Source organism: Staurois parvus, unplaced genomic scaffold, assembly GCF_062004578.1.
Source record: "Staurois parvus isolate SC_StPar_1 unplaced genomic scaffold, SC_StPar_1.0 ptg000543l, whole genome shotgun sequence".
Taxonomy (NCBI): domain Eukaryota; kingdom Metazoa; phylum Chordata; class Amphibia; order Anura; family Ranidae; genus Staurois; species Staurois parvus.
In genome coordinates this window covers 1,601,926-1,617,236 of record NW_028318339.1, presented here as the reverse complement: position 1 = coordinate 1,617,236, position 15,311 = coordinate 1,601,926, and the positions used below count along the sequence as shown (strand labels likewise).

The following is a 15,311-nucleotide window of genomic DNA, read 5'->3' as shown; positions in this document are numbered from 1 at the left end:
CTTTCCCAATGCCTTTCTATACGGCCAGCTCTGGGAAAGCTCCCCCGGCACTCAAGGTGAGGATGCCAAAGTGCGCCCCTCCCCCGAGCCCCTTCATTCGGGAAAACAAAAAGGCAGCAAATGCCATAAGCGCTCTCTTACACCCTGAGCCCCCGCTCACATCAAAACCAATTTCAAAATTGGGTGACCTGCTGACACCAATGCCTATGCAAATCGCACCAAAAGCTCTGCTGCGTGCACTACTTTAGAAGTCGGCGCGGCTCCGACAAAGCCGGAACCGCACCCGTACGACCGCTCTAATAGCGGACAATAGGGTGCGACTTGGCCTACAGTTTTACAAGTCGCAGGCCAAGTTGCACCTGACGTGACCGGGGTGTAAGGGGCATGCCAGCGTGTGCGTTCTCATAGCGCACGTCTAGGACAGACCACTCGTTTCAATAGGCTTCCCTAGGTGAATAGATCGATTTTAAAACCACAGAGATACATAAATCAATCAAAGTGAGTTGAAAATAATATAGCAAAAAAACAAAACCAATGTACCTCGGACACGGCCGATGACAGATCTGAGTACCGGCCCCGTTGCTGGTACCATGTGACCTGCTGTGACCAATCACAGCAGGTCACATGACAGTTGTACACCATGGATGGCTTCATGCATGCCATCCATTGTCTACTAGTGTCTAGCTGTGAATCGTCACAGCGATCACATGCACATGTCATGTGATGAGCCGTGGCCAGATCACAGCTGAGCACAAAAAAAAAAAACAAACCCCTGAATGAATCGATGTCATTCAGGTAAATGCTTGCTTATAGCAAAGGAAGTCTTTGCTATAAGCAAATTGTGTAAGAAAAGAAAAAAAAAAAACTGATCACTTCCCCAAAGTAGTACAATGTTACTGTGGTAACATTGTACTACTTTGGTCATAGGGAAATATGAAAAGAAAATCTTGAAGAAAAAGAAAAAAAATGTAATAAAAAATGAACAATAATAAAAAAAAAAGTAAAAAAAATGATTTTTTTTTTTTTTTTTTTTTCCCCCATACTGTCACCAGTCAGTGTCCCTGATCACCGCTATGCCAGTGATAGGATGACGCTGTACTGCACTGGTGACAGTATGTAAAAAAAAATAATTGTGACAATCATTTTTTTCATTTTCTGAAAAATTCGGACAAAAAAAATACAACTTCAAAAAACTCGCCATGCCTCTTATGAAATCCGTCGTACTGTCTACTTTACAAAAAGGGGTCATTTGGGGAATATCTGTACTGTTCTGACATTCTTGGGCCTCAAGAAATTAGATTGGCTGTCACTACTTCAGGATTGATCAATATTCAGACCTATACCAGAGTTTGTGAACTCTATCACTTTCCTACAAACTAAAAAATACATCCTAATTTGGGTTATTTTCACCAAAGACATGTAGCAGAATACATCTCGGCCTAAATTTATGAAGAACCATTACGGATTTGCGAACTTTTATAACAGAAACAAAGAAAACCGTGTTTTGTTTTTAAATTTTCGGTCTTTTTTGGTTAATTTAGCCAAAAATAAAAACCCCAGCGGTGATTAAATACCACCAAAAGAAAGCTCTAGTTGTGTGAAGAAAACGATGAAATGTTTGTTTGGGTACAATGTTGTATGACCGAGCGAATTGTCATTGAAATTGTGAGAGCGCTGAAACCTGAAAAATGGCCTGGGCAGGAAGGGGGTAAAAGTGCCCGGCATGGAAATGGTTCATCGATACGAGAAAATCAAAAAGAGCCGCCTAGCGGAGGATGGTTTCCATCCAACGACCTCTGGGCCAGCTCTGGGAAAGGTCCCCTGGCACTCAAGGTGAGGATGCCAAAAGTGCGCCCCTCCCCCGAGCTCCTTCATTCGGGAAAACAAAAAGGGAACCAGGGAACAAATGCCATAAGCGCTCGCTTACACCCTGAGCCCCCGCTCACACCCAAAACCATTTCAAAATCGGGCGACCTGCTGACACCAATGCCTATGCAAACCGCACCAAAAGCTCTGCTGCGTGCACTACTTTAGAGGTCGGCGCGGCTCCGACAAAGCCGGAACCGCACCCATAGGACCGCTGTAATAGCGGACAATAGGGTGCGACTTGGCCTACAGTTTTACAAGTCGCAGGCCAAGTTGCACCTGACGTGACCGGGGTGTAAGGGGCATGCCAGCGTGTGCGTTCTCGTAGCGCACCTCTAGGACAGACCACTCGTTTCAATAGGCTTCCCTAGGTGGATAGATGGCGCAGGCACCATTTTTAAAACCACAGAGATACATCAATCAATCAAAGTGAGTTGAAAATAATATAGCAAAAAAACAAAACCAATGGACTAAAATGGCTCTTTAATAATTACCAGGAAATCCAAATCCAAAATAGCCGCCTAGCAGAGGATGGTTTGGATCCAACCACCTCTGCTTTATGGGCCCAGCAAGGCATGGTGGGCGTGGCCTGCCTGCCTTCCCACAATGCCTCCTGGCAGAGCTGCTCACTTGCATGCGGTGTCCTGCTTAACAATAGCCTGTGTGCTCCTCATTTTCTTCAGTAAAATCAACTTTTCAACTGACAGACATTATTGATCACATTGATTATGATTATACAAAAAGCATTCTTAGAATTCATAAACATAGTTTGGCAGAAATAGCGCAGAACACCGACATTCAACGCTCTCCATAAGCTGATCTTCTGACCTCTTTGAGGGCTTATATACCCCTCGGGCTCTCCCATTGCTTTGCCCCCCGCATCGGCGGGTGGGCAGGATTACAATCGTGGAACGATACAGAGAAAATTAGCAAGCCCCTGCGTAAGGTTGACATGCTAACCCATGAAGCGGTCCCAAATTTTTTCCTCAAACAACCTTCCTTCAATTCAATGCTTTGGATTTCTTGCTTTCTTTCTTTCTTTTTTTTTTTTTTTACTCTTAGCATCAACTATTTTAAAAAATAAAAATTACAAGCTGCGGCTTACGGTTAGAGCGCAACTGAAAGCTGCACGTGCCCTAGCGGCTTCTCCCACCAACCTTCTCTGAAGAAGAGCAGCACGCCTATGGGCATCCCACTGCCCCGTTAGTCTATGGGGGCGCTCCATTCTCTCACTCCTTCTCTTGGCTCCCCTTTCTTTCCCAATGCCTTTCTATACGGCCAGCTCTGGGAAAGCTCCCCCGGCACTCAAGGTGAGGATGCCAAAGTGCGCCCCTCCCCCGAGCCCCTTCATTCGGGAAAACAAAAAGGCAGCAAATGCCATAAGCGCTCTCTTACACCCTGAGCCCCCGCTCACATCAAAACCAATTTCAAAATTGGGTGACCTGCTGACACCAATGCCTATGCAAATCGCACCAAAAGCTCTGCTGCGTGCACTACTTTAGAAGTCGGCGCGGCTCCGACAAAGCCGGAACCGCACCCGTACGACCGCTCTAATAGCGGACAATAGGGTGCGACTTGGCCTACAGTTTTACAAGTCGCAGGCCAAGTTGCACCTGACGTGACCGGGGTGTAAGGGGCATGCCAGCGTGTGCGTTCTCATAGCGCACGTCTAGGACAGACCACTCGTTTCAATAGGCTTCCCTAGGTGAATAGATCGATTTTAAAACCACAGAGATACATAAATCAATCAAAGTGAGTTGAAAATAATATAGCAAAAAAACAAAACCAATGTACCTCGGACACGGCCGATGACAGATCTGAGTACCGGCCCCGTTGCTGGTACCATGTGACCTGCTGTGACCAATCACAGCAGGTCACATGACAGTTGTACACCATGGATGGCTTCATGCATGCCATCCATTGTCTACTAGTGTCTAGCTGTGAATCGTCACAGCGATCACATGCACATGTCATGTGATGAGCCGTGGCCAGATCACAGCTGAGCACAAAAAAAAAAAAAAAAAAAAACAAACCCCTGAATGAATCGATGTCATTCAGGTAAATGCTTGCTTATAGCAAAGGAAGTCTTTGCTATAAGCAAATTGTGTAAGAAAAGAAAAAAAAAAAACTGATCACTTCCCCAAAGTAGTACAATGTTACTGTGGTAACATTGTACTACTTTGGTCATAGGGAAATATGAAAAGAAAATCTTGAAGAAAAAGAAAAAAAATGTAATAAAAAATGAACAATAATAAAAAAAAAAGTAAAAAAAATGATTTTTTTTTTTTTTTTTTTTTCCCCCATACTGTCACCAGTCAGTGTCCCTGATCACCGCTATGCCAGTGATAGGATGACGCTGTACTGCACTGGTGACAGTATGTAAAAAAAAATAATTGTGACAATCATTTTTTTCATTTTCTGAAAAATTCGGACAAAAAAAATACAACTTCAAAAAACTCGCCATGCCTCTTATGAAATCCGTCGTACTGTCTACTTTACAAAAAGGGGTCATTTGGGGAATATCTGTACTGTTCTGACATTCTTGGGCCTCAAGAAATTAGATTGGCTGTCACTACTTCAGGATTGATCAATATTCAGACCTATACCAGAGTTTGTGAACTCTATCACTTTCCTACAAACTAAAAAATACATCCTAATTTGGGTTATTTTCACCAAAGACATGTAGCAGAATACATCTCGGCCTAAATTTATGAAGAACCATTACGGATTTGCGAACTTTTATAACAGAAACAAAGAAAACCGTGTTTTGTTTTTAAATTTTCGGTCTTTTTTGGTTAATTTAGCCAAAAATAAAAACCCCAGCGGTGATTAAATACCACCAAAAGAAAGCTCTAGTTGTGTGAAGAAAACGATGAAATGTTTGTTTGGGTACAATGTTGTATGACCGAGCGAATTGTCATTGAAATTGTGAGAGCGCTGAAACCTGAAAAATGGCCTGGGCAGGAAGGGGGTAAAAGTGCCCGGCATGGAAATGGTTCATCGATACGAGAAAATCAAAAAGAGCCGCCTAGCGGAGGATGGTTTCCATCCAACGACCTCTGGGCCAGCTCTGGGAAAGGTCCCCTGGCACTCAAGGTGAGGATGCCAAAAGTGCGCCCCTCCCCCGAGCTCCTTCATTCGGGAAAACAAAAAGGGAACCAGGGAACAAATGCCATAAGCGCTCGCTTACACCCTGAGCCCCCGCTCACACCCAAAACCATTTCAAAATCGGGCGACCTGCTGACACCAATGCCTATGCAAACCGCACCAAAAGCTCTGCTGCGTGCACTACTTTAGAGGTCGGCGCGGCTCCGACAAAGCCGGAACCGCACCCATAGGACCGCTGTAATAGCGGACAATAGGGTGCGACTTGGCCTACAGTTTTACAAGTCGCAGGCCAAGTTGCACCTGACGTGACCGGGGTGTAAGGGGCATGCCAGCGTGTGCGTTCTCGTAGCGCACCTCTAGGACAGACCACTCGTTTCAATAGGCTTCCCTAGGTGGATAGATGGCGCAGGCACCATTTTTAAAACCACAGAGATACATCAATCAATCAAAGTGAGTTGAAAATAATATAGCAAAAAAACAAAACCAATGGACTAAAATGGCTCTTTAATAATTACCAGGAAATCCAAATCCAAAATAGCCGCCTAGCAGAGGATGGTTTGGATCCAACCACCTCTGCTTTATGGGCCCAGCAAGGCATGGTGGGCGTGGCCTGCCTGCCTTCCCACAATGCCTCCTGGCAGAGCTGCTCACTTGCATGCGGTGTCCTGCTTAACAATAGCCTGTGTGCTCCTCATTTTCTTCAGTAAAATCAACTTTTCAACTGACAGACATTATTGATCACATTGATTATGATTATACAAAAAGCATTCTTAGAATTCATAAACATAGTTTGGCAGAAATAGCGCAGAACACCGACATTCAACGCTCTCCATAAGCTGATCTTCTGACCTCTTTGACGGCTTATATACCCCTCGGGCTCTCCCATTGCTTTGCCCCCCCGCATCGGCGGGTGGGCAGGATTACAATCGTGGAACGATACAGAGAAAATTAGCAAGCCCCTGCGTAAGGTTGACATGCTAACCCATGAAGCGGTCCCAAATTTTTTCCTCAAACAGCCTTCCTTCAATTCAATGCTTTGGATTTCTTGCTTTCTTTCTTTCTTTTTTTTTTTTTTTACTCTTAGCATCAACTATTTTAAAAAATAAAAATTACAAGCTGCGGCTTACGGTTAGAGCGCAACTGAAAGCTGCACGTGCCCTAGCGGCTTCTCCCACCAACCTTCTCTGAAGAAGAGCAGCACGCCTATGGGCATCCCACTGCCCCGTTAGTCTATGGGGGCGCTCCATTCTCTCACTCCTTCTCTTGGCTCCCCTTTCTTTCCCAATGCCTTTCTATACGGCCAGCTCTGGGAAAGCTCCCCCGGCACTCAAGGTGAGGATGCCAAAGTGCGCCCCTCCCCCGAGCCCCTTCATTCGGGAAAACAAAAAGGCAGCAAATGCCATAAGCGCTCTCTTACACCCTGAGCCCCCGCTCACATCAAAACCAATTTCAAAATTGGGTGACCTGCTGACACCAATGCCTATGCAAATCGCACCAAAAGCTCTGCTGCGTGCACTACTTTAGAAGTCGGCGCGGCTCCGACAAAGCCGGAACCGCACCCGTACGACCGCTCTAATAGCGGACAATAGGGTGCGACTTGGCCTACAGTTTTACAAGTCGCAGGCCAAGTTGCACCTGACGTGACCGGGGTGTAAGGGGCATGCCAGCGTGTGCGTTCTCATAGCGCACGTCTAGGACAGACCACTCGTTTCAATAGGCTTCCCTAGGTGAATAGATCGATTTTAAAACCACAGAGATACATAAATCAATCAAAGTGAGTTGAAAATAATATAGCAAAAAAACAAAACCAATGTACCTCGGACACGGCCGATGACAGATCTGAGTACCGGCCCCGTTGCTGGTACCATGTGACCTGCTGTGACCAATCACAGCAGGTCACATGACAGTTGTACACCATGGATGGCTTCATGCATGCCATCCATTGTCTACTAGTGTCTAGCTGTGAATCGTCACAGCGATCACATGCACATGTCATGTGATGAGCCGTGGCCAGATCACAGCTGAGCACAAAAAAAAAAAACAAACCCCTGAATGAATCGATGTCATTCAGGTAAATGCTTGCTTATAGCAAAGGAAGTCTTTGCTATAAGCAAATTGTGTAAGAAAAGAAAAAAAAAAAACTGATCACTTCCCCAAAGTAGTACAATGTTACTGTGGTAACATTGTACTACTTTGGTCATAGGGAAATATGAAAAGAAAATCTTGAAGAAAAAGAAAAAAAATGTAATAAAAAATGAACAATAATAAAAAAAAAAGTAAAAAAAATGATTTTTTTTTTTTTTTTTTTTTCCCCCATACTGTCACCAGTCAGTGTCCCTGATCACCGCTATGCCAGTGATAGGATGACGCTGTACTGCACTGGTGACAGTATGTAAAAAAAAATAATTGTGACAATCATTTTTTTCATTTTCTGAAAAATTCGGACAAAAAAAATACAACTTCAAAAAACTCGCCATGCCTCTTATGAAATCCGTCGTACTGTCTACTTTACAAAAAGGGGTCATTTGGGGAATATCTGTACTGTTCTGACATTCTTGGGCCTCAAGAAATTAGATTGGCTGTCACTACTTCAGGATTGATCAATATTCAGACCTATACCAGAGTTTGTGAACTCTATCACTTTCCTACAAACTAAAAAATACATCCTAATTTGGGTTATTTTCACCAAAGACATGTAGCAGAATACATCTCGGCCTAAATTTATGAAGAACCATTACGGATTTGCGAACTTTTATAACAGAAACAAAGAAAACCGTGTTTTGTTTTTAAATTTTCGGTCTTTTTTGGTTAATTTAGCCAAAAATAAAAACCCCAGCGGTGATTAAATACCACCAAAAGAAAGCTCTAGTTGTGTGAAGAAAACGATGAAATGTTTGTTTGGGTACAATGTTGTATGACCGAGCGAATTGTCATTGAAATTGTGAGAGCGCTGAAACCTGAAAAATGGCCTGGGCAGGAAGGGGGTAAAAGTGCCCGGCATGGAAATGGTTCATCGATACGAGAAAATCAAAAAGAGCCGCCTAGCGGAGGATGGTTTCCATCCAACGACCTCTGGGCCAGCTCTGGGAAAGGTCCCCTGGCACTCAAGGTGAGGATGCCAAAAGTGCGCCCCTCCCCCGAGCTCCTTCATTCGGGAAAACAAAAAGGGAACCAGGGAACAAATGCCATAAGCGCTCGCTTACACCCTGAGCCCCCGCTCACACCCAAAACCATTTCAAAATCGGGCGACCTGCTGACACCAATGCCTATGCAAACCGCACCAAAAGCTCTGCTGCGTGCACTACTTTAGAGGTCGGCGCGGCTCCGACAAAGCCGGAACCGCACCCATAGGACCGCTGTAATAGCGGACAATAGGGTGCGACTTGGCCTACAGTTTTGCAAGTCGCAGGCCAAGTTGCACCTGACGTGACCGGGGTGTAAGGGGCATGCCAGCGTGTGCGTTCTCGTAGCGCACGTCTAGGACAGACCACTCGTTTCAATAGGCTTCCCTAGGTGAATAGATCGATTTTAAAACCACAGAGATACATAAATCAATCAAAGTGAGTTGAAAATAATATAGCAAAAAAACAAAACCAATGTACCTCGGACACGGCCGATGACAGATCTGAGTACCGGCCCCGTTGCTGGTACCATGTGACCTGCTGTGACCAATCACAGCAGGTCACATGACAGTTGTACACCATGGATGGCTTCATGCATGCCATCCATTGTCTACTAGTGTCTAGCTGTGAATCGTCACAGCGATCACATGCACATGTCATGTGATGAGCCGTGGCCAGATCACAGCTGAGCACAAAAAAAAAAAAAAAAAACAAACCCCTGAATGAATCGATGTCATTCAGGTAAATGCTTGCTTATAGCAAAGGAAGTCTTTGCTATAAGCAAATTGTGTAAGAAAAGAAAAAAAAAAAACTGATCACTTCCCCAAAGTAGTACAATGTTACTGTGGTAACATTGTACTACTTTGGTCATAGGGAAATATGAAAAGAAAATCTTGAAGAAAAAGAAAAAAAATGTAATAAAAAATGAACAATAATAAAAAAAAAAGTAAAAAAAATGATTTTTTTTTTTTTTTTTTTTTCCCCCATACTGTCACCAGTCAGTGTCCCTGATCACCGCTATGCCAGTGATAGGATGACGCTGTACTGCACTGGTGACAGTATGTAAAAAAAAATAATTGTGACAATCATTTTTTTCATTTTCTGAAAAATTCGGACAAAAAAAATACAACTTCAAAAAACTCGCCATGCCTCTTATGAAATCCGTCGTACTGTCTACTTTACAAAAAGGGGTCATTTGGGGAATATCTGTACTGTTCTGACATTCTTGGGCCTCAAGAAATTAGATTGGCTGTCACTACTTCAGGATTGATCAATATTCAGACCTATACCAGAGTTTGTGAACTCTATCACTTTCCTACAAACTAAAAAATACATCCTAATTTGGGTTATTTTCACCAAAGACATGTAGCAGAATACATCTCGGCCTAAATTTATGAAGAACCATTACGGATTTGCGAACTTTTATAACAGAAACAAAGAAAACCGTGTTTTGTTTTTAAATTTTCGGTCTTTTTTGGTTAATTTAGCCAAAAATAAAAACCCCAGCGGTGATTAAATACCACCAAAAGAAAGCTCTAGTTGTGTGAAGAAAACGATGAAATGTTTGTTTGGGTACAATGTTGTATGACCGAGCGAATTGTCATTGAAATTGTGAGAGCGCTGAAACCTGAAAAATGGCCTGGGCAGGAAGGGGGTAAAAGTGCCCGGCATGGAAATGGTTCATCGATACGAGAAAATCAAAAAGAGCCGCCTAGCGGAGGATGGTTTCCATCCAACGACCTCTGGGCCAGCTCTGGGAAAGGTCCCCTGGCACTCAAGGTGAGGATGCCAAAAGTGCGCCCCTCCCCCGAGCTCCTTCATTCGGGAAAACAAAAAGGGAACCAGGGAACAAATGCCATAAGCGCTCGCTTACACCCTGAGCCCCCGCTCACACCCAAAACCATTTCAAAATCGGGCGACCTGCTGACACCAATGCCTATGCAAACCGCACCAAAAGCTCTGCTGCGTGCACTACTTTAGAGGTCGGCGCGGCTCCGACAAAGCCGGAACCGCACCCATAGGACCGCTGTAATAGCGGACAATAGGGTGCGACTTGGCCTACAGTTTTGCAAGTCGCAGGCCAAGTTGCACCTGACGTGACCGGGGTGTAAGGGGCATGCCAGCGTGTGCGTTCTCGTAGCGCACGTCTAGGACAGACCACTCGTTTCAATAGGCTTCCCTAGGTGAATAGATCGATTTTAAAACCACAGAGATACATAAATCAATCAAAGTGAGTTGAAAATAATATAGCAAAAAAACAAAACCAATGTACCTCGGACACGGCCGATGACAGATCTGAGTACCGGCCCCGTTGCTGGTACCATGTGACCTGCTGTGACCAATCACAGCAGGTCACATGACAGTTGTACACCATGGATGGCTTCATGCATGCCATCCATTGTCTACTAGTGTCTAGCTGTGAATCGTCACAGCGATCACATGCACATGTCATGTGATGAGCCGTGGCCAGATCACAGCTGAGCACAAAAAAAAAAAAAAAAAACAAACCCCTGAATGAATCGATGTCATTCAGGTAAATGCTTGCTTATAGCAAAGGAAGTCTTTGCTATAAGCAAATTGTGTAAGAAAAGAAAAAAAAAAAACTGATCACTTCCCCAAAGTAGTACAATGTTACTGTGGTAACATTGTACTACTTTGGTCATAGGGAAATATGAAAAGAAAATCTTGAAGAAAAAGAAAAAAAATGTAATAAAAAATGAACAATAATAAAAAAAAAAGTAAAAAAAATGATTTTTTTTTTTTTTTTTTTTTCCCCCATACTGTCACCAGTCAGTGTCCCTGATCACCGCTATGCCAGTGATAGGATGACGCTGTACTGCACTGGTGACAGTATGTAAAAAAAAATAATTGTGACAATCATTTTTTTCATTTTCTGAAAAATTCGGACAAAAAAAATACAACTTCAAAAAACTCGCCATGCCTCTTATGAAATCCGTCGTACTGTCTACTTTACAAAAAGGGGTCATTTGGGGAATATCTGTACTGTTCTGACATTCTTGGGCCTCAAGAAATTAGATTGGCTGTCACTACTTCAGGATTGATCAATATTCAGACCTATACCAGAGTTTGTGAACTCTATCACTTTCCTACAAACTAAAAAATACATCCTAATTTGGGTTATTTTCACCAAAGACATGTAGCAGAATACATCTCGGCCTAAATTTATGAAGAACCATTACGGATTTGCGAACTTTTATAACAGAAACAAAGAAAACCGTGTTTTGTTTTTAAATTTTCGGTCTTTTTTGGTTAATTTAGCCAAAAATAAAAACCCCAGCGGTGATTAAATACCACCAAAAGAAAGCTCTAGTTGTGTGAAGAAAACGATGAAATGTTTGTTTGGGTACAATGTTGTATGACCGAGCGAATTGTCATTGAAATTGTGAGAGCGCTGAAACCTGAAAAATGGCCTGGGCAGGAAGGGGGTAAAAGTGCCCGGCATGGAAATGGTTCATCGATACGAGAAAATCAAAAAGAGCCGCCTAGCGGAGGATGGTTTCCATCCAACGACCTCTGGGCCAGCTCTGGGAAAGGTCCCCTGGCACTCAAGGTGAGGATGCCAAAAGTGCGCCCCTCCCCCGAGCTCCTTCATTCGGGAAAACAAAAAGGGAACCAGGGAACAAATGCCATAAGCGCTCGCTTACACCCTGAGCCCCCGCTCACACCCAAAACCATTTCAAAATCGGGCGACCTGCTGACACCAATGCCTATGCAAACCGCACCAAAAGCTCTGCTGCGTGCACTACTTTAGAGGTCGGCGCGGCTCCGACAAAGCCGGAACCGCACCCATAGGACCGCTGTAATAGCGGACAATAGGGTGCGACTTGGCCTACAGTTTTGCAAGTCGCAGGCCAAGTTGCACCTGACGTGACCGGGGTGTAAGGGGCATGCCAGCGTGTGCGTTCTCGTAGCGCACGTCTAGGACAGACCACTCGTTTCAATAGGCTTCCCTAGGTGAATAGATCGATTTTAAAACCACAGAGATACATAAATCAATCAAAGTGAGTTGAAAATAATATAGCAAAAAAACAAAACCAATGTACCTCGGACACGGCCGATGACAGATCTGAGTACCGGCCCCGTTGCTGGTACCATGTGACCTGCTGTGACCAATCACAGCAGGTCACATGACAGTTGTACACCATGGATGGCTTCATGCATGCCATCCATTGTCTACTAGTGTCTAGCTGTGAATCGTCACAGCGATCACATGCACATGTCATGTGATGAGCCGTGGCCAGATCACAGCTGAGCACAAAAAAAAAAAAACAAAAAAAAAACAAACCCCTGAATGAATCGATGTCATTCAGGTAAATGCTTGCTTATAGCAAAGGAAGTCTTTGCTATAAGCAAATTGTGTAAGAAAAGAAAAAAAAAAAACTGATCACTTCCCCAAAGTAGTACAATGTTACTGTGGTAACATTGTACTACTTTGGTCATAGGGAAATATGAAAAGAAAATCTTGAAGAAAAAGAAAAAAAATGTAATAAAAAATGAATAATAATAAAAAAAAGTAAAAAAAATGATTTTTTTTTTTTTTTTTTTTCTTCCATACTGTCACCAGTCAGTGTCCCTGATCACCGCTATGCCAGTGATAGGATGACGCTGTACTGCACTGGTGACAGTATGTAAAAAAAAATAATTGTGACAATCATTTTTTTCATTTTCTGAAAAATTCGGACAAAAAAAATACAACTTCAAAAAACTCGCCATGCCTCTTATGAAATCCGTCGTACTGTCTACTTTACAAAAAGGGGTCATTTGGGGAATATCTGTACTGTTCTGACATTCTTGGGCCTCAAGAAATTAGATTGGCTGTCACTACTTCAGGATTGATCAATATTCAGACCTATACCAGAGTTTGTGAACTCTATCACTTTCCTACAAACTAAAAAATACATCCTAATTTGGGTTATTTTCACCAAAGACATGTAGCAGAATACATCTCGGCCTAAATTTATGAAGAACCATTACGGATTTGCGAACTTTTATAACAGAAACAAAGAAAACCGTGTTTTGTTTTTAAATTTTCGGTCTTTTTTGGTTAATTTAGCCAAAAATAAAAACCCCAGCGGTGATTAAATACCACCAAAAGAAAGCTCTAGTTGTGTGAAGAAAACGATGAAATGTTTGTTTGGGTACAATGTTGTATGACCGAGCGAATTGTCATTGAAATTGTGAGAGCGCTGAAACCTGAAAAATGGCCTGGGCAGGAAGGGGGTAAAAGTGCCCGGCATGGAAATGGTTCATCGATACGAGAAAATCAAAAAGAGCCGCCTAGCGGAGGATGGTTTCCATCCAACGACCTCTGGGCCAGCTCTGGGAAAGGTCCCCTGGCACTCAAGGTGAGGATGCCAAAAGTGCGCCCCTCCCCCGAGCTCCTTCATTCGGGAAAACAAAAAGGGAACCAGGGAACAAATGCCATAAGCGCTCGCTTACACCCTGAGCCCCCGCTCACACCCAAAACCATTTCAAAATCGGGCGACCTGCTGACACCAATGCCTATGCAAACCGCACCAAAAGCTCTGCTGCGTGCACTACTTTAGAGGTCGGCGCGGCTCCGACAAAGCCGGAACCGCACCCATAGGACCGCTGTAATAGCGGACAATAGGGTGCGACTTGGCCTACAGTTTTGCAAGTCGCAGGCCAAGTTGCACCTGACGTGACCGGGGTGTAAGGGGCATGCCAGCGTGTGCGTTCTCGTAGCGCACCTCTAGGACAGACCACTCGTTTCAATAGGCTTCCCTAGGTGAATAGATCGATTTTAAAACCACAGAGATACATAAATCAATCAAAGTGAGTTGAAAATAATATAGCAAAAAAACAAAACCAATGTACCTCGGACACGGCCGATGACAGATCTGAGTACCGGCCCCGTTGCTGGTACCATGTGACCTGCTGTGACCAATCACAGCAGGTCACATGACAGTTGTACACCATGGATGGCTTCATGCATGCCATCCATTGTCTACTAGTGTCTAGCTGTGAATCGTCACAGCGATCACATGCACATGTCATGTGATGAGCCGTGGCCAGATCACAGCTGAGCACAAAAAAAAAAAAACAAAAAAAAAACAAACCCCTGAATGAATCGATGTCATTCAGGTAAATGCTTGCTTATAGCAAAGGAAGTCTTTGCTATAAGCAAATTGTGTAAGAAAAGAAAAAAAAAAAACTGATCACTTCCCCAAAGTAGTACAATGTTACTGTGGTAACATTGTACTACTTTGGTCATAGGGAAATATGAAAAGAAAATCTTGAAGAAAAAGAAAAAAAATGTAATAAAAAATGAATAATAATAAAAAAAAGTAAAAAAAATGATTTTTTTTTTTTTTTTTTTTCTTCCATACTGTCACCAGTCAGTGTCCCTGATCACCGCTATGCCAGTGATAGGATGACGCTGTACTGCACTGGTGACAGTATGTAAAAAAAAATAATTGTGACAATCATTTTTTTCATTTTCTGAAAAATTCGGACAAAAAAAATACAACTTCAAAAAACTCGCCATGCCTCTTATGAAATCCGTCGTACTGTCTACTTTACAAAAAGGGGTCATTTGGGGAATATCTGTACTGTTCTGACATTCTTGGGCCTCAAGAAATTAGATTGGCTGTCACTACTTCAGGATTGATCAATATTCAGACCTATACCAGAGTTTGTGAACTCTATCACTTTCCTACAAACTAAAAAATACATCCTAATTTGGGTTATTTTCACCAAAGACATGTAGCAGAATACATCTCGGCCTAAATTTATGAAGAACCATTACGGATTTGCGAACTTTTATAACAGAAACAAAGAAAACCGTGTTTTGTTTTTAAATTTTCGGTCTTTTTTGGTTAATTTAGCCAAAAATAAAAACCCCAGCGGTGATTAAATACCACCAAAAGAAAGCTCTAGTTGTGTGAAGAAAACGATGAAATGTTTGTTTGGGTACAATGTTGTATGACCGAGCGAATTGTCATTGAAATTGTGAGAGCGCTGAAACCTGAAAAATGGCCTGGGCAGGAAGGGGGTAAAAGTGCCCGGCATGGAAATGGTTCATCGATACGAGAAAATCAAAAAGAGCCGCCTAGCGGAGGATGGTTTCCATCCAACGACCTCTGGGCCAGCTCTGGGAAAGGTCCCCTGGCACTCAAGGTGAGGATGCCAAAAGTGCGCCCCTCCCCCGAGCTCCTTCATTCGGGAAAACAA

General features: G+C 43.3%; 1 protein-coding gene and 2 non-coding genes across 4 annotated transcripts in view; 2 read left to right on the top strand and 1 right to left on the bottom strand.

Annotated features, from left to right (window-relative positions):
• The window catches only part of TASP1 (taspase 1), a 663,695-nt gene that overhangs the window by 375,570 nt on the left and 272,814 nt on the right, over positions 1 to 15,311 (bottom strand). The window lies entirely within an intron of this gene.
• On the top strand, positions 2,737 to 2,848 carry LOC149451341 (U6 spliceosomal RNA). Its single transcript, XR_016315099.1, has one exon. It is a non-coding gene; the product is annotated as a U6 spliceosomal RNA (small nuclear RNA).
• Positions 5,872 to 5,978, top strand: LOC149451340 (U6 spliceosomal RNA). The gene has a single exon (XR_016315055.1). It is a non-coding gene; the product is annotated as a U6 spliceosomal RNA (small nuclear RNA).